Genomic DNA, 21,846 nt, shown 5'->3' with positions numbered 1-21,846 from the left:
ATGCAGTATAATGCCCCCATCTTATCAGTACCCCCCACCATATCAGCCAATCCACCATATCAGCCCCCCATACAGTATAATTCCCCCATATCAGCCCCCCATGCAGTATAATGCCCTCCATATCTGCTCCCCATACAGTATAATGCCCCCTATATCAGCCCCCATATAGTATAATAGCTCCATATCAGTCCCCATGCAGTATAATGCCCCCCGCCATATCAGCCCCCCATAAAGTATAATGCCTGCATATGGGCATAATAGAAAAATAACAAGTACTTACCTATCCCCGTTCCCGCTACATCGCACCTTCTTGCGTCGAGCCACTCAGGGCACAGTGAATGCTGGAGCAAGAAGACGTCAGCTACTTGCTCCAGCACTGAATAGAACCGGGACCTCGGTGAGTGACTTGCGACCCCCCGGAGGTCTTCACACGACTCCCAGGGGGACGCGTCCCACAGTTTGTAATGTATTGTGCTGTATTGTGCAGTTTGTGGTGGAGAGAGGAGGGGGGCTGTAATTTAACGGGGCCACCCCTCTCCATTGCAAACACAGACATAACAATACAACACTATACATTACAAGACAACACAATACAATACAACACATTACAACAACACAATACATTACATTACAATACAGACTCTGCAGCTCACCTGGTGTCCTCCGCACCTGCTCTTCCACTGCACTGGCTGAAAGACGTGTCACGTGATGTCACGGTCACATGGTACACTAAGTGTACCATGTGACCATAACCAGGAAGTGCCGGCTTCACGGCATAGAAAATTTATTTAACCAGCATGCTGTATGGCAATGGGGGCCCGTGGGCCCCCAGGCTTAGGGACCTGGTCGCAACTGCGACCCCTATAGCTATGCCATTGGATCTTTCACCGCATCTGGAGACATACAAACATGCTGAGTACCATTTTCGGAAATAATGAGCTTCACCGGGAAACCCCACTTGTATAGAATGCCTTTATCTCGTAGAATTGTAATCATTGGAGCATATTCTCTGCGTATCAACATAGTAGCTGCTGACAAATCAGGGTATAGAGAAATGTCTTTAAATCGATCTGGTAAGTAAGGAGATGATTTCAGCGCTTTAAGAAAGTGAAGGCGGGCAATCGTATCTCTGGGAAGTTGAGCTGCAATATGACGTGGTTTAGGAATTCGGTGAATTCTGTCAATCAGGAGGTCCAGAGTGGACTTTTCAGGCAATACTATAATCATTAAATCCACAAGAAATTGAGAGAGGAGATAAGGGGTGACCGACTCAGGGATTCCTCTGATACGGACATTGTTCCTGCGGGAACGATCCTGCAGATCCAAGACCTTATTAGAAAGACGCATTACTTCTTCCTCTAAGGTTGCATTTGCATCTATAAGTAAGTTGTAGGATTTCACAAATTGCTCCATTTTATTCTCTATATGATCGGTTCTTCTAGCAATAGATTGTATGTCAGATCTCAGCTCTCCCATGGCTTGTCCCAGGTCAGATTGAAGAGAATCTCTAAACGAATGCAGTAGTTTCTTAATTGTAGCTTCCGAAGCAGGCTGTGTGTTTATCACATCAGGTATGTCATTATCCATTGAATCCGCCCTGCAGGAGTGAGAAGGAGAAGAGGAAGGAAGAGAAATGCGCCTGTTCACTTCAGAGCGTTGAGATTAAGAGTTTGTAAAGAATTCCGTAAGTTTGGCTGGTTTAGCCTTAGGCTGGGTTCACACACCCTATTTACGGACGTAATTCGGGCATTTGAGCCTCGAATTACGTCCGAAAATACGGCTCCAAAGCGTCGGCACACATCTGCCCATTTATTTGAATGGGTTTTACGATGTTCTGTGCCGACGGTCATTTTTTTTACGCGTCGCTGTCAAAAGACGGCGCGTAAAAAAGACGCCCGCGTCAAAGAAGTGTCTGTCACTTCTTGAGTCGTAATTGGAGCCGTTTTCCATTGACTCCATGGAAAAACAGCTCCAATTACGTCCGTAATGGCCGCAGCGAAAAACGCCTGCACATGTCATTACGTCTAAAATTCCAGAGCTGTTTTCTCCTGAAAACAGCTCCGTAATTTCAGCCGTATCAGAGGCTGCCGTGTGAACATACCCTTAGTGTTTCCCTTTGATGTACCACCCATTGTTGGCAAGATTAAGTGACACTCTGAACAGCATAGAGGGACAATAAAAGTCAACTGCAGACTAAATATTGTAATAGAAGTGGTATAATAAAGGTCTAACCAGACAGTATGTAGAAATATATTGTGATGCAAACTTCCTCTGAAGTATCCTCAGTAGGATCTGAAAGCATTCACTTGTAACGGCAGAACAGTGTGCAAATATGAAAGGCACCAAAATGGCTGAAAGGCAGAAGGATAGTTCAAATGCAGGATAGAAAAATGAGGGGAGGAGGTACTCGAATCACAGGATCAAATTGGAAATATGATTACCGCCGTACACCGCTTCACATGTCGGTCACCCACCACTCTGCAGTAGGTCGTGGACACTAGTTCTCTCTATGCCCAGAGTTAAAGCATCAGGCTCCGTCCTCCTCGGAACTAGTGTCAGCCGGGGCGCATATACTACATCCAAGATGGCCACCGGAGAGGAAGACAGGACTCAGATTGTGGCAGAGGCAAGGGGCCTTATCCCTCAGAAACGGACAGTGGAAACAGGGCAGGTCAGTAAGAGGAGTAGAAGTTCAGTTCTAATCCTTACCCAGTCCACGAGAGCCGGGGGTAACAACTTCTGTGAAGCTACGGTCTTACGCAATGTACGAGACACAAGGTTTCCGGCACAGCCCGATGTGAGAATCCGGCAAGCAGGGTAAGTTGGGTGTGAAGGCCACAGACCAGTCAGTGCTCACCGAAGGCCGAAAATCAGAATCCGTCTATGTCGGAGAATCAGCAGGACTTGAAGAAGGCAGACATCTGCAGATAACTGGTTTAGTTTATGCCGATTTAGGCTTCAGTGCACAGGAGCTCAGCAGTTACACGTCCTCCTCCATGTCTAACCAGACCACGCCCCCCCAGGGCTAATTTTTAATGAGAAATTATTAATATTACATGTATTACAGGTATTTTTCCATCAGATCAAAATATAAAATTTGGTGTTTAGGGGACCCCTTAAAGACATTGGTGCAGGTGGTATTAGTGGGAAACAAATCACTGAGACATTTATTACATATTTCGTGAGATATGTCTTTTTTCCCTAGATGGGGAAAAACTTTTACAGCCAATTTTTTCTTTTATAGTTTTACTGGATACTTATGCACAGAGTTCCAAATTGGGTTTAAGAAAGGATAACTGGCGAGAAAACTGATATGGCTGTTTCTTGCTCGGAGCGGAACCACTCTTCCCTTTTGTGTTCATTTCACGATGGTATTGGTCCCTGATGCTTCTCCACCTGACTTTAATATCATCCACTGTTAGGAATGTAAAATAAGTATATAACTGTAAATTAATGCAAAAATATAAGTGCAGATGTACTATGAGACCCACATTAGATTACTTTTAACATTTCACTCCGTCTCTATCAGAGCCACATTTGGCACAATTAATAAATTATTGCAAAAAACTTGATCAACAGCGACACATGACAAAAGGGGAAAGAAGACACCATCTATATCATGACAACATGGCTTTGAAAAAATAACAAAATTATATTTTAAATAGGACAGCTACATACAATATTTGCTTCTACTTACCAAAGTTGTTTCTTTCAGCAGGACTAGCACTAGTCCACTAAGTGAACATGGATTTTGAAATGGCCTCCCATGCCTTGTCTTTCTTATTACAGTCAGGGTATGTTCACACGGCAGCGTCCGTTATGGCTGAAATTACGGAGCTGTTTTCAGGAGAAAACAGCTCCGGCATTTCAGCCATAATGGCATGTGCAGGCGTCTTTCGCTGAGTCCATTACGGACGTAATTGGAGCTGTTTTTCCATGGAGTCCTTGGAAAACGGCTCCATTTACGTCTGAAGAAGTGACATGCACTTCTTTGACGCGGGCGTCTTTTTTACGCGCCGCCTTTTGACAGCGGCGCGTAAAAAAAATGACCGTCGGCACAGAACATCGTAAGACCCATTCAAATGAATGGACAGATGTTTGCTGACGCTTTTGAGCCGCATTTTCGGACGTAATTCGTGGCTAAAACACCCGAATTACGTCCATAAATAGTGTGTGTGAACCCAGCCTCATGGTACAAATCAGACCTGCTTTCCCCAGGGGTGAACCTAGCCCCTTTGCAGCCTGAGGCGAACTATAGAAAGGTGCCCCCCAAATCTATCCGAGTAACCCCAGCCGAACTTTCTGACTTTCTGCTAAGTTCATCGGCCCAGCGCGGATGGCATGAAACAGTGACATAATCGCGCTAGGACGCTGACGTCATAAGCGCTATCTTGGACTGTTGTAGACCGCAGGCCTAAACCAGGCTGTGGTCTACGAGAGAAAACGGTGGGGCAGGGAGCCAATGGCCCAGGGCTGGCTGGCAAATTTTAGCTTGGAGGCAAGAACACAGCACTTGCCTAAGAGTAGCGGCCCATTTTGGGGGCACTGTGCAATTGCTGAGTTTGCCCTCCCTAACACCACCCCCATAGAACTGCTACATGTCAATGGAAAAATCTTCCAACAGAGGAAAGAATGTTTCCCAATGGTGAAGTCTTAAAAGAAAGCTTCACCTAGGCCTGGGACCTAGTACTCCGCCATGTGGAAACATTTTTCCCTCTGGCGAATGACTTTTCAGTTGACAGGTAGCAGACTTACATGATGGGGAATTATTTTTCTTTGACCTCTAGTTTCTAGTGCGTTGCAGGAGAGAAGGAAAGTGTATATTTTTTTTATTTTTCATACACTTTTTTTTATTTATTTATTATTCCGGTTGGTTCCAATAGACCATTTGGACTACACTGTAGATTTATTGGACTACTTTCACGATCTATGTTTTTTTTTTTTTTTTATAAAATGTTGAAAGTGGGTTGTGTGAGAGAGTTTTTATTTCAATTAAAACATTTTTCTTATGTCCATCTTTTTTTTAATACATTATTACCGCCAGTGTAATGGCTGCTATCTGATTGACAGCATCCATTACTAAGGCTGGGGCTTACTGTTAACCAGTAAAAAGGCTAGCACCAACCTTCCATTATTACCCCGGTACCCAACACCGCCAGGGCTACTGGGAAGAGCCGGGTACAATCCAATACCTGAACATCTGTAGTGACGGCCGGGCAGCGTCATCCCTTCAGATGGTCGGGTCCTGGATCGTACCCGGCTCTTCCTGGTGCCCCTGATAGCGGTGGGTACTGGGGTAATAATGGGAGGTTGGTGCTAGCCTTTTTACTGGTTAACAGTAAGCCCCAGCCTTAGTAATGGATGCTGTCAGACAGCGGCTATTACGAAGACGGTAATAAAGTATAAAAAAAAATACATAAAAAAACATTTTTTTTAACTGAAATAAAAACTCCCTCACATAACCCTCTGACCATTTTATTTAAAAAAAAAAAAAAGTATACCATCGAAGTAATCCAAGGAATCTACGACGTTGTCCAAATGGTCCAGCGGAATCTGAAAAACAAAACTAAAAATAAAATAAATAAATAAAAATACTTATACTCACCTACTGCAGTCTTCTTTCTTCTCCCCTGCGCTGCAATAGAAACTAGAGGTCAATGAACTGTAGTTCCTATTGTGGCGCCCGGGACCTAGAGATCTGGCAGAAATATTAATCGTTATTAACCCCTTCAAGACACAGCCTGTTTTGGCCTTCAGGACACAGCCAATTATTTCAAATCTGACATGTTTCACTTTATGTGGTAATAACTCCGGAATGCTTTTACCTATCCAAGCGATTCTGAGATTGTTTTCTCGTGACACATTGGACTTTATGTTACTGGCAAAATTTGCTCGATACATTAAGTATTTAATTGTGAAAAACACCAAAATTTAGCGAAAAATTGCAAAAATTTGCATTTTTCTAAATTTATATGTATCAGCTTGTAAGACAGATGGTAATACCACACAAAATTGTTGCTAATTAACATCACTCATATGTCTACTTTAGATTGGCATCGTTTTTTGAACATCCTTTTATTTTTCTATGACATCACAAGGCTTAGAACTTTAGCAGCAATTTCTCACATTTTCAAGAAAATTTCAAAAGGCTATTTTTACAGGGGCCAGTTCAGTTGTGAAGTGGATTATAGGGCCTTATATATTAGAAACCCTCAATAAGTCACCCCATTTTAAAAACTTCACCCCTCAAAGTATTCAAAACAGCATTTAGAAAGTTTCTTAACTCTTTAGATGTTTCACAGGAATTAAGGCAAAGTAGATGTGAAATGTTCAAATTTCTTATTTTTTTTTGCAGAAATTCATTTTCCATCTATTTTTTTTGTAACACAGAAAGTTTTACCAGAGAATAACAACTCAATATCTATTGCCCAGATTCTGCAGTTTTTAGAAATACCCCAGATGTGGCCCTAGTGCACTTATTGACTGAAGCACCGGCCTCAGAAACAAAGGAACATCTAGAGGATTTTGGGGCCTCCTTTTTATTAGAAAATATTTTAGGCACCATGTCAGGTTTGAAAGGCTCTTGCGGCACCAAAACAGTGGAAATCCCCCAAAAGTGACACCATTTTGGAAACTATACCCCTTGAGGAAATTATCTAGGGGTATAGTGAGCATTTTGACCCCGCAGGTTTTTTGCAGAAATTATTGGAAGTAGGCCGTGAAAATGAAAATCTACATTCTTTCAAAGAAAATGTAGGTTTAGCTAATTTTTTCTAATTTCCACAAGGACTAAAAGGAGAAAATGCACCACTACTTTTGTAAAGCAATTTCTCCCGAGTAAAACAATACCCCGCATGTGGTCATAAACGGCTTTTTGGACACACGGTGGAGCTTAGAAGGGAAAGAGCGCCATTTGGCTGTTGGAGATCAAATTTAGCAGGAATGGTTTGCGGAGACCACGTCGCATTTGCAAAGCCACTAAGGGACCAAAACAGTAAAAACACCAAAAAAGTGACTCCATTTAGGAAACTACACCCCTTGAAGAATCCATCTAGGGGTGTAGTGAGCATTTTGAACCCACAGGGGTTTCATAGATTTTATTAGAATTGGGCAGTGAAGATAAAAAAAATCCTTTTTTTCCAATAAGACGTAGCTTTAGCTCAACATTTTTCATTTTCTCAACAAATAAAGGAATAAAAGAACCCCAACATTTGTAAAGCAACTTCTCTGGAGTACGGCAATACCCCATTTGTGGTCATAAACTGCTGTTTGGGCATACGGCAAGGATCAGAAGAGAAGGAGTGCCGTTTGGCTTTTGGAGCACAGATTTTGCTGGATTGGTTTCTTGACACCATGTCACTTTTGCAAAGCTCCTAAGGTACCAGTACAGTGGAAACTCCCCAAAAGTGACTCGATTCACGAAACTACACCGCTAGAGGAATTCATCTAGGGGTGTAGTGAGCATTTTGACCCCACAGGTGTTTCATAGATTTTATTAGAATTGGGCAGTGAAAATAAAAAAAATCCTTTTTCTTCAATAAGACGTAGTTTTAGCTGAAAATGTTTCATATTCTCAACAAATAAATGTAAAAGAGCATCCCAACACTTGTAACGCAACTTCTCCTGTGTACGGCAATACCACATATGTGGTCATAAACTGCTGTTTAGGCACAGAGTAGGGCACAGAAGGGAAGGAGCGCCATTTGGCTTTTGGAGTACAGATTTTGCTGGATTGGTTTCTGGGCTCTATGTCACATTTGCAAAGTCCCTGTGGGACCAAAACAGTGGATCCCCCCCAGAAGTGACCCCATTTTGGAAACTACACCCATCAAAGTATTCACCTAGGGGTGTAGAGAGCATATTAACCCCACAGGTGATTGGCAGAAATTGGTGTGCACGTGATGTTGCAGAGGGAAAATGGTTTTTCAATAGATATGCCAATATGTGGCGCCCATCTTGTGCCACTGGAGATACACACCCCAAAAATTGTTAAAAGGGTTCTCCCGGGTATGGCGATGCCATATATGTGGAAGTAAACTGCTGTTTGGGCACACTGTAGGGTTCAGAAGGGAGGTAGCGCCATTTGGCTTTTGGAGCGTGGATTTTGCTTGTAGTAGTTTTGTTTGGAGTCTTACTGGTGTTTCCGTTTATAATGTTGGGGCACATGTAAGGCGGGCGGAGTATATAAGGGGCATAGTCAGGTGGTATAGTGGGGTAAAAAAAAACAATAAAATAATCCATAGATGTGTGTTATGCTGTGACACAATCCTTTCTGCACAGGCCGGTGTCGCACTAATAAATGGTCTTTACTTATCCCCCTTTTGGTCCGCACCTTTGAAGTTTGGGGAATTTTGCTGGGAAAGTGTTGTCCTGGTATAATACGGGCGCTCTCACTTCCAGCAGATATGTTTGGGCCCTCCCCTTCCTGGTTCCCTAATTTTAGGGGCCTTGATAATTCGCCACTTGAAACAGAAGAGACGTTCCCCTCGGGCCGGCACAACTGCATATTTTTATTTCCTGGCTTATTGGTGCCTTGACTAATTTTATTTTTTCATAGACGTAGTGGTATGAGGGCTGTTTTTTTTTGTGTGACGAGCTCTAGTTTTTATTGGTACCATTTTGGGGTACATGCGACTTTTTGATCACTTGTTATCCTTTTTTTTGGGGAGGCAAGGTGACCAAAAAACAGCAATTCTGGCATAGTTTTTTTAGTTATTTTTATACAGCGTTCACCATGCGTTATAAATTATATGTTACCTTTATTCTGCAGGTCAGTCCGATTCCGGTGATACCTAATTTATGGCACTTTTTATGTTTTTGCACAATAAAATAACTTTTGTAAAGAGAATGGATTTTTTCTGTCGCCAAGTTGTGAGCCATAACGGTTTTAAATTTTTCGTCGACGGAGTTGTATGAGGGCTTATTTTTAGCGAGACGAGTTATAGTTTTTATAGGTACCATTTTTAGGTACATGCGACTTTTTGATCACTTTTTATTTCAATTTTTGGAAGACAAAGTGACCAAAAAATAGCAATTATGTCAGTATTTTTTAGTTATTTTTTTTACGGCGTTCACTGTGCGGAATAAATAACATAATATTTTTATAGTTCAGGTCGTTATGGTCGCAGCGATACCAAATATGTATGGCTTTATTATTTAATTCAATAATAAATGACTTGATAAGGGAAAAAGGGTGATTGTGTTTTGTGTTATTATTTGAAACTTTTATTGTATTTTTTACAACTTTTATTTTTACTTTTTTTACACTTTTTTTTACACTTTTCTTTAGTTCCACTAGGGGACTTGAAGGTCCAACTGTTTGTTTGATGTTCTAATACATTGCACTACCTATGTAGTGCAATGTATTAGAACTGTCAGTTGTTCACTGACAGCACGCCGATCAGGCTCCGCCTCTGGGCGGGGCCTAATCAGCTTACGTAATGGCAGACAGGAGTCCATTGTTAGGGCTCCTGTTGCCATGGTAGCAGTCGCCAGCCTTGCCATCGCGTGGCAAGGCTGCCGATTTGCTACAAACCTCTAGGATGCAGCGATCACAATGGATCGCTGCATCGAAGGGGTTAATGCCAGGAATCGGAGCTAGCTGGAGATCGGGGTGTCCGCTGTAACATACAGCGGACACCCACTGCTGATGACGCCGGCTCAGCTTCTGAGCCGGAAGCTGAGCCGGCGCCATCTTGCCGATGGTACCGGAAGCCTCCTGGGCCCCGCCGACGACGGGGCATAGGAGGATTCCGTTACAGGCTGATCGGGAGGTAAGCATTAGCCCTCCGATCGCCTTTGCAGCCACCGGCAACCCAGCGATCACGTTGCTGGGGTGCCGATGGCTATAAGCTCCTCACATGCTGCGATCTCTATTGAACGCAGCATGTGAGGGGTTAATCGGTCGGATCGGAGGCTAGCTCCGGTCCTGGCCGATACCTCAGGGTGCCAGCTGTAACATACAGCTGTCACCCGGCGGTGATGTCGCTGGCTCAGCTCCTGAGCCAGCTTCATCTCCATGACGTACAGTTACGTGGAGATGCGGGAAAAGGCCATCTCCCATGACGTAACTGTACGTGAAATTGCGGGAAGGGGTTAATAATTCTAACGCATCTGGGAGGTCCCGTGCACCAGAAAATGCTAATTCATGGACTCCTAAAGTGACAGAAGAGTCCCTGTATTAGCTACGTGACCGGGGTTACTAGCAGTCACATTGAAGTGTTCGGTAAAGCTATATTCACACGACAGTAAAAAAAAATGGCCCTGGGTGCGCCATATAGCACCTGTGTCATGCAGAAACACACATACACATATACAGATGCTAATAAAGATGGCTGCCCCCATCTTTATTAGTACAAATATATGAATAAATACAGTTACATTAGGGAACATATTAAAATAGTTAGAAAAAATAGGCTCATAACTTAAAACACATACAAAAAGAAATTACTTTCCTTTAACCCCTTCCCGCTCCTGGACGTACTATTACGTCATGGCAGCTGTATCGTTCGCGCTCCATGACGGAATAGTACGTCTCGGGAGTAACGGCCGTTTCGGCCATCCTCCCGACACATACAGGAGCTGTGACAGCTGCTGTCTTGTTCAGCAGCTGTCACAGCTCCTACAGCGGGGACCGATCGCTGTGTCCCTGCTGATTAACCCCTTAAAAGCTGCGTTCTATAGAGATCGAGGCTTTTTAGGGGTTAAGCTGCCATCGCCGGCCTGCTACGCGATAGCGGCCGGCGATGGTGACTATGGCAACCGGACACCAAACAATGGCGTCCGGCTATGCCATAGACGGAAGCCTAGTGGGTCCTGACAACGTCAGGACCCACTATGCTTGCTGTCAGTGAGTAGCTGACAGTTCTAATACACTGCACTACGCATGTAGTGCAGTGTATTAGAATTGCGATCAGGGCCACCTGCCCTCAAGTCCCCTAGTGGGACAAAGTAATACAGTAAAAAAAAAGTTAAAAGAAGATGTGTAAAAATAAGAAAATAAAAGTTTTAAAAGTATTAAAAGTAAAAATCCCCCTTTTCCCTTATCAGTCATTTATTATTAATAAAAATATATAAACAAACAAATAAACTGTACATAATTGGTATCGCCACGTCCGTAACGGCCTGACCTACAAAATTATTTCGTTATTTATCCCGCACGGTGAACGCCGTAAAGGAAAATAATAATAAACCGAACCACAATCACAATTGTTTGGTCACTTCACCTCCCAAAAAATGGAATAAAAAGAGATCAAGCATGTACCGAAAAATGGTACTGATCGAAACTACAGTTCGTTACGCAAAAAATAAGTCCTCGCACGGCTTTATTGATTGAAAAATAAAAACGTTATGGCTCTTAGAATAAGGCAACACAAAAAGTAAATGATTGTTTACAAAACGTATTTTATTGTGCAAACGCCATAAGACATCAAAAAAAACTATAAACATCTGGTATCGACGTAATCGTATCGCCCGGCAGAATAAAGTGAATATGTCATTTATAGCGCACGGTGCACACAGTAAAAAAAAAAAGAATAAAAAAACAATAGTAGAATTGCTGTTTTTTAGTCACCACGCCACCTAAAAATAGAATAAAAACTGATCAAAAAGCCGCATGCACCCCAAGAAAACTACAATGGAATCCTCAAGTGGTCTAGTTTCCAAATTGGGGTCACTTTTGGGGGGTTCCCAATGTTTTGGTACCACAAGACCTCTTCAAACCGGACATGGTGCCTAATAAAAAAGAGGCCTCAAAATCCACTAGGTGTTCCTTTGCTTCGGAGGCCGGTGCTTCAGTCCATTATCACACTAGGGCCACATGTGGGATATTTCTCAAAACTGCAGAATCTGGGCAATACGTATTAAGTTGCGTTTCTGTGATAAATCCTTTTGTGTTATAAAAAAATGGTATAAAGAGGATTTTCTGACAAAAAAAAAAATGTAAATTTCACCTCTACTTTGCTCTAAATTTCTGTGAAACACCTAAAGGGTTCATAAACTTTCTAATTGCTGTTGTGAATACTTTGAGGGGTCTAGTTTCTAAAATGGCGTATTTGATAGGGGTTTCTAATATATGGGCCCCTCAAAGCAACTTCAGAACTGAACTGGAACCTAAAAAAATAAATAAATGAGGCAATACTTTGCTTCTTACATTATACTGATAATGAGCCGTGCCCACCCCGAGATGACCCCAGTTTTGACCGTTTGTATAAACGGAGACCCCTATTAGACCGTTCCAGTGCCCGGTTTTCCCAAGCATTCACCCCCGAGAAGTGTATTTCTATTGATGAGTCCCTGGTACATTTTAAAGGGAGGGTTCAATTCCGCGAGTACCTGCCGGGTAAGAGGGCAAGGTATGGCGTGAAGATGTATAAGCTGCGAGAGTGTATCTGGGTATACCTACAGGTTTAGGCTATATGAAGGAAAGGCCACCCCCAAACCAGACTGCATCCTGGACTACAATAGGTACATGGGAGGTGTGGACTTGTCAGATCAAATCCTGAAGCCCTACAGCGCCATGCGGTGTGGTATAAGAAACTGGCCGGGCACATCATACAGATGGCATTGTACAATGCGTACGTGCTACGTCGATGTGCAGGCCAGACGGGAACTTTCCTGGAATTTCAAGAGGTAATTATCAAGAACCTAATCTTTAGGGACCAAGAAGGGGGGACACCCAGTACTTCTGGAAGCGGCGCCACACGCATCGTACCAAGGCGGCAACACTTTCCAGGAGAAGTTCCCCAAACTGGCAAGAAGGGAAAAAGTCAAAAGAGGTGCAAAGTCTGCTATAAGGGATGACACAATATATCAATGTGACACGTGTCCCGAATAACCAGAGCTCTGTATGAAAGTCAGTTTTAAAATTTATCATACATCCCTTGGTTTATAATTTAGCCCAATTTTACTTACCCTGATGCACTCCGCACAGCTTATCCCCCCTCGTCTTTCCCCTCTGAGCCCTGCTGTGTGTCCAGGCAGCTGATAACAGCCACATGTAGGGTATTGCCATACCCGGGAGAACCCACATTACAGTTTATGGGGTGTAGGTCTCTGGTCAAAATGCTCACTACACCTCTAGATGAATGCCTTAAGGGTGTAGTTATAAAAATGGGGTCACTTCTTGCGGGTTTCAACTGTACTGGTACCTCAGGTGCTTCTGCATACATGACTTCGCACTAGAAAATCCCCAGTAGGCCAAATGGTGGTCCTTTCCTTCTGAGCCCTCCCATGGGCCCAAACGGCAGTTTATCACCACAAATAGGGTATTGCGGCACTCAGAACAAATTGCGCAACAGAATGGGGTATTTTGTTTCTTGTGAAAATAAGAAATTTTCAGCCAAAACTACATATTATATGAAAAAAATAATTTTGTTTTCATTCCCAGCCCAATTCAAATAAGTTCTGTGAAAAAACTATGGGGTCAAAATGGTCACAACACCCATAAATGAATTCCTTGAGGGGTGTAGTTTCCAAAATTGGGTCATTTGTGGTTGGTTTCTATTGCTTTGATACCTCTGGGGCTCTGCAAATGCGACATGCCACCCGAAAACCAATCCAGCAAAATCTGGACTCCAAAGAACACACAGCGCTCCTTTCCTTCTGAGCCCTCCCATGGGCCCAAACGGCAGTTTATCACCGCAAATGGGGTATTGCCACTCTCAGGACAAATTGGGCAACAAAATGGAGTATTTTATTTCTTGTGAAAATAAGAATTTTTTAGCTAAAATGACATATTATAGGAAAAAATATATTTTTTTTAAATTCCCAGCCCAATTCAAATAAGTTCTGTGAAGAAACTATGGGGTCGAAAAGGTCACATTACCCATAAATGAATTCCTTGAGGGGTATAGTTTCCAAAATGGGGTCACTTCTGATGGGTTTCCGTTGCTTTGATACCTCTGGGGCTCTGCAAATGCGACATGGCACCCGAAAAACAAACCAGCAAAATCTGTACTCCAAAGAACACACAGCGCTCCTTCCCTTCTGAGGCCTCCCATGGGCCCAAACGGCAGTTTATCACCACAAATGGGGTATTGCCACACTAAGGACAAATTGGGCAACAAAATGGGGTATTTTGTTCCCTGTGAAAATAAGAAATTTTGATCACAAATGAAATTTTATTGGAAAAAATGACATTTTTTTCATTTCACAGCCCAATTCAAATACGTGCCTTGAAAAAACTGTGCGGTCAAAATGGTAACAACAACCATAAATGAATTCCTTGAGGGGTGTAGTTTCCAAAATGGGGTCACTATTGGGGGATTCCTACTGTTTTGGCACCTCAACACCTCTTCAAACCTGGCATGCTGCCTAAAATATATTCTAATAAAAAAGAGGACTTAAAATGCACTAGGTGCTTCTTTGCTTCTAGGGCTTGTGTTTTATGGTTCAATAGTTTTTATTAGAATTTTCAAGTATAACAAAAAGGATCATGATCAATAATCACATAACATCATATGCATATAACGAAAGTTTACATTGCATTTTTTCATCTTCGTGTACATACAATATGTTTGTTTGGAGTGTGACAATTGATCAACCGAACAAATGCCAATCCGGCATATTCAAAACAAATACAACAAGTACAACATTAATAATAACTTAACCGGTGTATATATGGGTCTTCATGCTATTCATTTCACAAATAGATCTAATTAACATATAACATATCTATTATCATACATGTATACATTCCGAGCTGTCCTTCCATGCATCCCATATCTCTGTGCTAGACGAGAAGTTGTTCGATCCATAGGACAACATCTTTTCATACATATATGTGTTGTTAATGGAAGAGATTACTTCTGCTCTTGTTGGGATAGAAGAAGATTTTACATATAAGAATCCTAAATCCGGGAGGAATTACCTGTATGTCTAGAAACAATAGGGCCATATGTGGGGTGTTAGGGATCCGTTGGTTTATTAGCTTAGAAATCAACCTAAATATGTCCTGCCAGTAAGTCGTTAAAAGCGGGCATTTCCAGAAAACATGAAGCATAGTACCTCTCCCTCCACATCCTCTCCAGCAGCTACATGAGGAATTCGGGTATATCTTACTCAATCGATCTGGCGTGTAGTACCACCTTAGCATAGTTTTCATTGCGGCTTCATAATGAGAACTACATTGCATTGATTTATTTATCCATTTGAAAGCTCTTGTCCACTTCTCAGGTGCAAAGGACTGTCCCAACTCTTTTTCCCACTCTTTGTGTGGGTATGATTTAAGAAATGTGTTATGAGCATGTATAAAGTTATAAATTACTTTAAGGCCTTTCCATCTTCTCGAGAGAATCGGAAATATAGAATTATTACAATGAATCGTCTCTTTACTTTTATGAAGTATAAAATGGTGAATTCTTAGGTAAGTATAGTACTCCATTTCAGGGAGTTGAAATTGTTGGACTAATCTCGTGAATGATATCATATGAGAACCTTCCATGAGTTGGGACAAATCCTTCACCCCTTTCAGTTTCCAGAGCTTAATATTTAAGTTAGGAATAGCTACTGCCAGTAAGTCTATTGGGGAATTCGACCTAGATAATGGACTGTGAGAGTGCGAGTATTCATGGAATTTCGACCAACCATGAATAGATGCCTTTGTCAATGGCGTGATGCCAGAAGGAATTGGCAGTTTCCAACACGAGGCCAACAATAACATTTTCAACGATATAGGATGCGCCCCCCAGGTTTCTATATGTACCCAGTGTTTACTAGTGTCTGCTGCCCACCACGCTTGTATTTGTGACACTTGAGAGGCTATATAGTAGTGATAGATGTCAGGCACTCCCAATCCACCCGCAGTCCGGTCTTTGGACAGTAATTTATATGAAGTTCTGGGAGGTCGCCCTGCCCATATGAAGTGGGAGATTATCTTTTGAATCGAGGTAAAAAAGGACAAGGGAATGTGTATAGGGAGGGTGCGAAACCGATATAACAGTTTCGGCAGTAGTAACATCTTAAAGGCCGCAATCCTCCCAATCCAAGATACCTCTAATTTTGTCATCCGCAGTGTTTCCGGTTGTATGGTTAGTAATAAGGATTCATAATTTCGCTTAAAGAGTGATTTATGTGTACCAGTTAACATAATCCCCAAATAGTTAATGCCATCTGTTTGCCAATCAAAAGGGAGTTTAGTTTTTAAGAAATATAACGATTGTCTTGAGATATTTAGTGGGAGAGCTTGTGATTTTTGGGTATTCAATTTATAGTATGACATATTCCCGAACTTCTTAATAATATCCATAACCTGGTCAAGAGAAGTCTCCGGGTCTGATAATGTCAAAATAATGTCATCCGCATATAGCGAAACAGTATGTGTGCGGTCCCCTATTTCAATGCCATGAACCTCTGAATGTTCTCTCAATGCTTGGGCCAATGGTTCTATTGATAATACAAAAATCAGCGGCGATAGAGGGCACCCCTGTCTGGTTCCATTAGTGATGAGAAATTCATCAGAGAGTGCTCCATTTGTAAATATTTTCGCAGATGGTGCGGAATATAATGCCGATACCGCATTTAAAATACTTCCTCCGAACCCCATGTGTCGGAGAACTGAGAATGCGTACGACCAGCTAATCCGGTCGAACGCCTTCTCGGCATCTAGTGACAACAGTACTGAAGGCAGTCCATGAGTTTCTAATATATGTAATATATTCAACACTCTCCTTGTGTTCTCGAATGCCTGTCGACCTTTAACAAATCCCACTTGGTCATCTCTCACCAAATTTGGCAAAATAGGAGCCAGGCGATTTTCCAGCAATTTAGCATATATTTTTATATCGGAGTTGAGTAATGAGATTGGCCTAAAATTCTGAGGTACATCAGGGCCTTTCCCTGGTTTGGGTAACGTTACTATTAAGGCTGATTGGTTTTCTTTCGGAAATATTCCAGTCGCTATTGCTTTTTCAAAAACCGTGTGTATATGAGGTGTCAATATAGAAGCAAACGTTTTATAATAGTCATTCGATAGCCCATCCGGTCCAGGTGATTTACCCATAGGTAAGGATGCTATCACTTTAAATATTTCCGTTTGGGTAATGGGTGAGTTTAGAGTGTCTATGTCTGCGTCTGAGAGTTTTGGGAGCGATAAAGAATTCAGAAATACGTTAATATCCTGTTCCACTATCGGAGGAGAAAAGGGATCAGATTGTAGGTTGTAAAGTGCGCTATAATATTCTCTGAATCTGTTGGCTATATCTTTGGGATTATATATTTTCCCATTATCAGTTGCATTTCTCAGGAAAGGAATTCTAGATTTTGTGTGTTGCACCTTAAGGCGTGAGGCTAATAGTTTTGTTGCTTTATCGTTTTGAGAATAGTATTTAGCCTTTACTTTCGTTAGGTGTTTCTGGTAAGTGTGGAGGAGACATCCACGTAGTTGTTGTCTTAATGCTGTAAGGTGCATAGTTTGTTGTTCAGATTGTTGGGCTTTGTTAACTATTTCCAATTTTTTAATCTCTTCAAGTAACGATGAGATTAGTGCATGTCTTTCTTTTTTATCCCTATGACCTAATTTTATGAATGTGCCCCTTATGAAAGCTTTGTGGGCGTTCCAGAGAATATTAGGGTCTGACACTGAATTAACATTAGATGTAAAATATTCATTTAGATCTGCCTCAAACATCTTTTTATATTTGGAGTGTGACATAAGATAAATGTTGTTCCTCCATAAATAAGAAGATCCTGCATTATATTTCTCTTCCAAGGTTAATGTAATTGCTGCATGATCAGACCACGTTATGGTTTCAATAGTCGAGGTTTGAGCCAACATTAGACCTTCTCTATCAACTAGGAACATGTCAATTCTTGAGTACGATCCATGAGCCGCCGAGAAAAATGAGTAATCTCTCTCCGTGCTATGATGTGATCTCCAGACATCATACAACTCCCTCTGCCACAGTACTTTGCCCAACGTCTGACTATTTCCTCTGGCAGAGGAAGTTGCATCCACAGATGAATCAGCGATTAAGTTAAAGTCTCCACACACTATAAGTCTCCCCTGTTGCATTTTGGACACAATCCGCATTACTCTATGGAAAAAACGAATTTGTCCCTTATTTGGAGCATACACCGAAACTATAGTGTAGATGACATTATTAATTGAGCATACTAATACAATAAAACGTCCCATCACATCTGTTTTCTCCTTAATATGTTGAAAGGCCAGAGAATTTTTTAGAGCTATCATGACACCTCTAGATTTGGACGTATAATGGGCTTGATATATGACGGGAAAGTTGGGATGTTTTAATCGGAACGCATCTTTTGCTATGATATGCGTTTCCTGAGCACATACAACATCACATGAGAGGGTTTTAGCTTCTGACCAAAGGAATTACCTTTTTTGTGGGCTATTCAAGCCCTTGACATTTAAAGACATAAGTTTCAGTACCATGTTTCTACAATATACATGCAGCTATGAAGTTCTGCTATTTTACCTCTAGATGTCACCATTTTGCCCACCAAGTATTGTATCAATGGCAGAAATGTCACATGTCGTCTTAGAAGGAGGTTTGACCAGCATAATACACCACAAACGTAAAGATACAGACATAACATCAAAAGTATAACACAAGCAACAAACTTATTCAGTTGCATTCCAAAAAACATTTGGACAAAAGGAGATAGCATATCAGCTATCTAAGGTATGAGGGCAAATAAACTAGAGACCCTGTTTACCGACTCTGGATGGATGAGCAAATCGAAGCCCCCACGCTATACTCGGTGGAACTCAGAGTTTATCCCTCCTCCGGGATCCCGCAACCTGCCAGTCATCCGATATTTGCCGAGGTGGTTGTTGTTTCGTCAGATTGGGCATGGGAAGCTGCAAATTCCATTGATTCAACAGTTGAATTCCATCTTCCACATTCTTAATGGCATAAAAGGTGTTATCTTTAGTAATAAGCAGGCGAACCGGGAATCCCCATTTGTAGAGAATCTTATTTTCCCTTAAGATAGTAGTTATAGGGTTAAGTTGCCTTCTTAGTTGGAGTGTTGCTGCAGACAGGTCTGTGTATAGTGCTAGGTGATTATACGGTTCTGGTAATTGACCAGCTTTACGTGTCGTTTCCATTAGATTTTCTTTCATGTGATAAAAATGTATGCGCGCCAGCACATCTCTCGGTACAGTATCCGCCAAATTTTTAGGGCGGGGAACTCTGTGAGCCCTATCAATGGTCAGATCTGCCTCAGTGGATGTCGGTATCATGGCCTTCATAAATGCCTGCAAATATGGCACCAGAGCCGAGGGGGTTATGCTTTCAGGTATGCCCCTGAATTTTATGTTGTTCCTTCTCGACCTATCTTCCATGTCTGCCATTTTAGTACGGAGGTATTGCATTTCAGACTCAATCTCGTAGTGTGCATCTATGAGATCGTTATGTGAGCGGGCAAATTCCCCCATTTTGGATTCCACTACATGCACTCTCTGATCCACTTCTTGAATCGCAGCGTTTATAGGATTAATCACTCGCCCAATATCTGCTTGCAGGGATTGGCGTAAGGCTTTTAACATCTCTTTCATTATGGAGTCAGTCACTGTCTTATCAGACGTGGGCATCTCCTCAAATAAGTCGGAGGGATCTGGGGGTATGGTGATAGACCAGTGGCGTAGCTATAGGGGTCGCAGCGGTCGCAGTTGCGACCGGGCCCCTAAGCCTGGGGGGCCCACGGGCCCCCGTTGCCATACAGCATGTTTTCTGGCTAAATCTTCTGTGCCGTGAAGCCGGCACTTCCGGGTTACGGTCACATGGTACACTTAGTGTACCATGTGACCGTGTTGTCACGTGACACGGCTTCCAGACAGAGCAGAAGAGTCGGTGCGGAGGACTCCAGGTAAGCTGCAGTGTAATGTAATGTATTGTGTTGGAACGTTATGTATTGTAATGTAATGTATGTGATGCCTTGTAATGTATTGTGTTGTATGCGGTGGAGAGGGGGGGAGCGTTAAATCACAGCCCCCCCTCCTCCACCGCAAACTGCACAATACAGTATAGTACACATGAGTGTATGAGAGCGGGGCTGCGGCTGTGTAATACAGTCACTGCCCCGCTCCTGAGTCCTGACATGGATGTGCGCGCCGTCAGGATGAAGTGATGCGGCCGGCGCTGCACTAATGAGCGTCGGCACTGAAGACAGAACATGGTGGGCGCGCTACAAAACACCTCCATGTTCTGTCCTCAATGCCTGAACCGCCGCTCATTAGTGCAGCGCCGGCCGCATCTCCTCATGCTGACCGCGCGCGCACTTATATCAGGAGCGGGGCAATGGCTGTATTACACAGCTGCAGCCCCGCTCTATAACGGCGGAGATCAGAGAAACCGCTCATCTCCGCCGCTATTCTCCTAAATGCTGCGATCAAAGCTGACTGCAGCATTCAGGGGAAAATGAGAAGGGGGGATGCCCCTGGATCGCGTCACAGGGAATTCCTGTGACGCGATTAAGGGACATACCATATATGGGCAGACAGCCCAGGGTCTGTTGAAGGACCCCAGGGCTGTCCTACCATATTTCCTGTTGTTAGGGCATACTGAGGTATGTCCTAACAACTGCCTGTGTGCTATCAGCACATAGGCTAATGTACTGGCATATAGATATAGGCCAGTACATTGAAGTTTAAAAATAAAAACAAAGTAATGTTAAATAAAAAAAATACACATACACCTTTTTTATAATAAACATTAAAATAAGTCTCAATACATAAAACATACACATAATCGGTATTGGCGCGCCCGTAATAACCTGCACAACAATTTTTTTGCATCATTTATGATGTGTACTCTGTAAAAAAATAAAAATTGCTTTCAATCACTTAGGCCCCATTCACACGACCGTGCCCGCAATCAGGGCCCGCGATTGCGGGCACGGCCGGCCGCCGACTGCCACCCGCATTTTCGGGCCGTGCTCCCATACAAAGTATGGGAGAACGGCCCGCAAAATGCAAAAGGACGGACATGTTCCATAATTTTCGGAACATTTCTACGGCACGGACACCCATGAAAGTGAATGGAGATTATTTACGGCCGTGTGCATGGGGCCTAATTGTGAGGCACGAGGTGCGATGATGAATTTAACCTCCATGTGCCTCACATTAATAGTAATTAACACCATCATGTACCTTACACATTAACCCATTATGACTGAGAAACATGATGGGGTTAATTACTATTTATGTGAGGCACATTCAAAATTCATCATCACACCTCGTGCCTCACATCAGAAAATGGAAGAACTTTTTTTTATTTTTTTATTACTGTTGGCAAAGTAAACGAAGTATCGGTATCGAAGTCCAAATTTTGGTATCGGGACATCCCTACACTGTGGGTCGCGTCCCCATGGGGGTTCGTGAGTCACTCACCGAGGTCCCGTTTCCAATCAATGCTGGAGCAAGGAGCTGACATCTCCTTGATCCAGCATTCCCTGTGCTGTGAGCGGCTCGACGCAAGCAGGCGGGATGTAGCGACATCATCGCGCCTGCCTGCGCTGAGTCACTCATAGCACACACCGGAGGAGGCGAAGGATCCTCCCCTCGACGTGGGAACGGGGATAGGTAAGTAATTATGCACATATGGGGGCATTATACTGTATGGGGGGGCTGATATTGCGGGGGGGGGGGCCATTATACTGTATGGGGGGCTGATATGGGGAGCATTATACGGTATGGGGCTATTATGGGGGGGCAGTATACGTTATGGGGCATTATACTGTGTGGGGGCAGCTATGGGAGCATTAACTGTGTGGGGGCATTATACTATGGGGGCTGTTGGGCAAGGCGTCTGGGCATAGGAGCGCGCAGGGGCTGATGATGATGGTGGTGCTGCGGAGGGGTAGGGGGGCCCAAGCTGA

Source organism: Rhinoderma darwinii, chromosome 2 (genome assembly GCF_050947455.1).
Source record: "Rhinoderma darwinii isolate aRhiDar2 chromosome 2, aRhiDar2.hap1, whole genome shotgun sequence".
NCBI classification, from domain to species: Eukaryota; Metazoa; Chordata; class Amphibia; order Anura; family Rhinodermatidae; genus Rhinoderma; species Rhinoderma darwinii.
The sequence above is the reverse complement of the archived record's forward strand: the minus strand, read 5'-3'. Positions refer to the sequence as shown.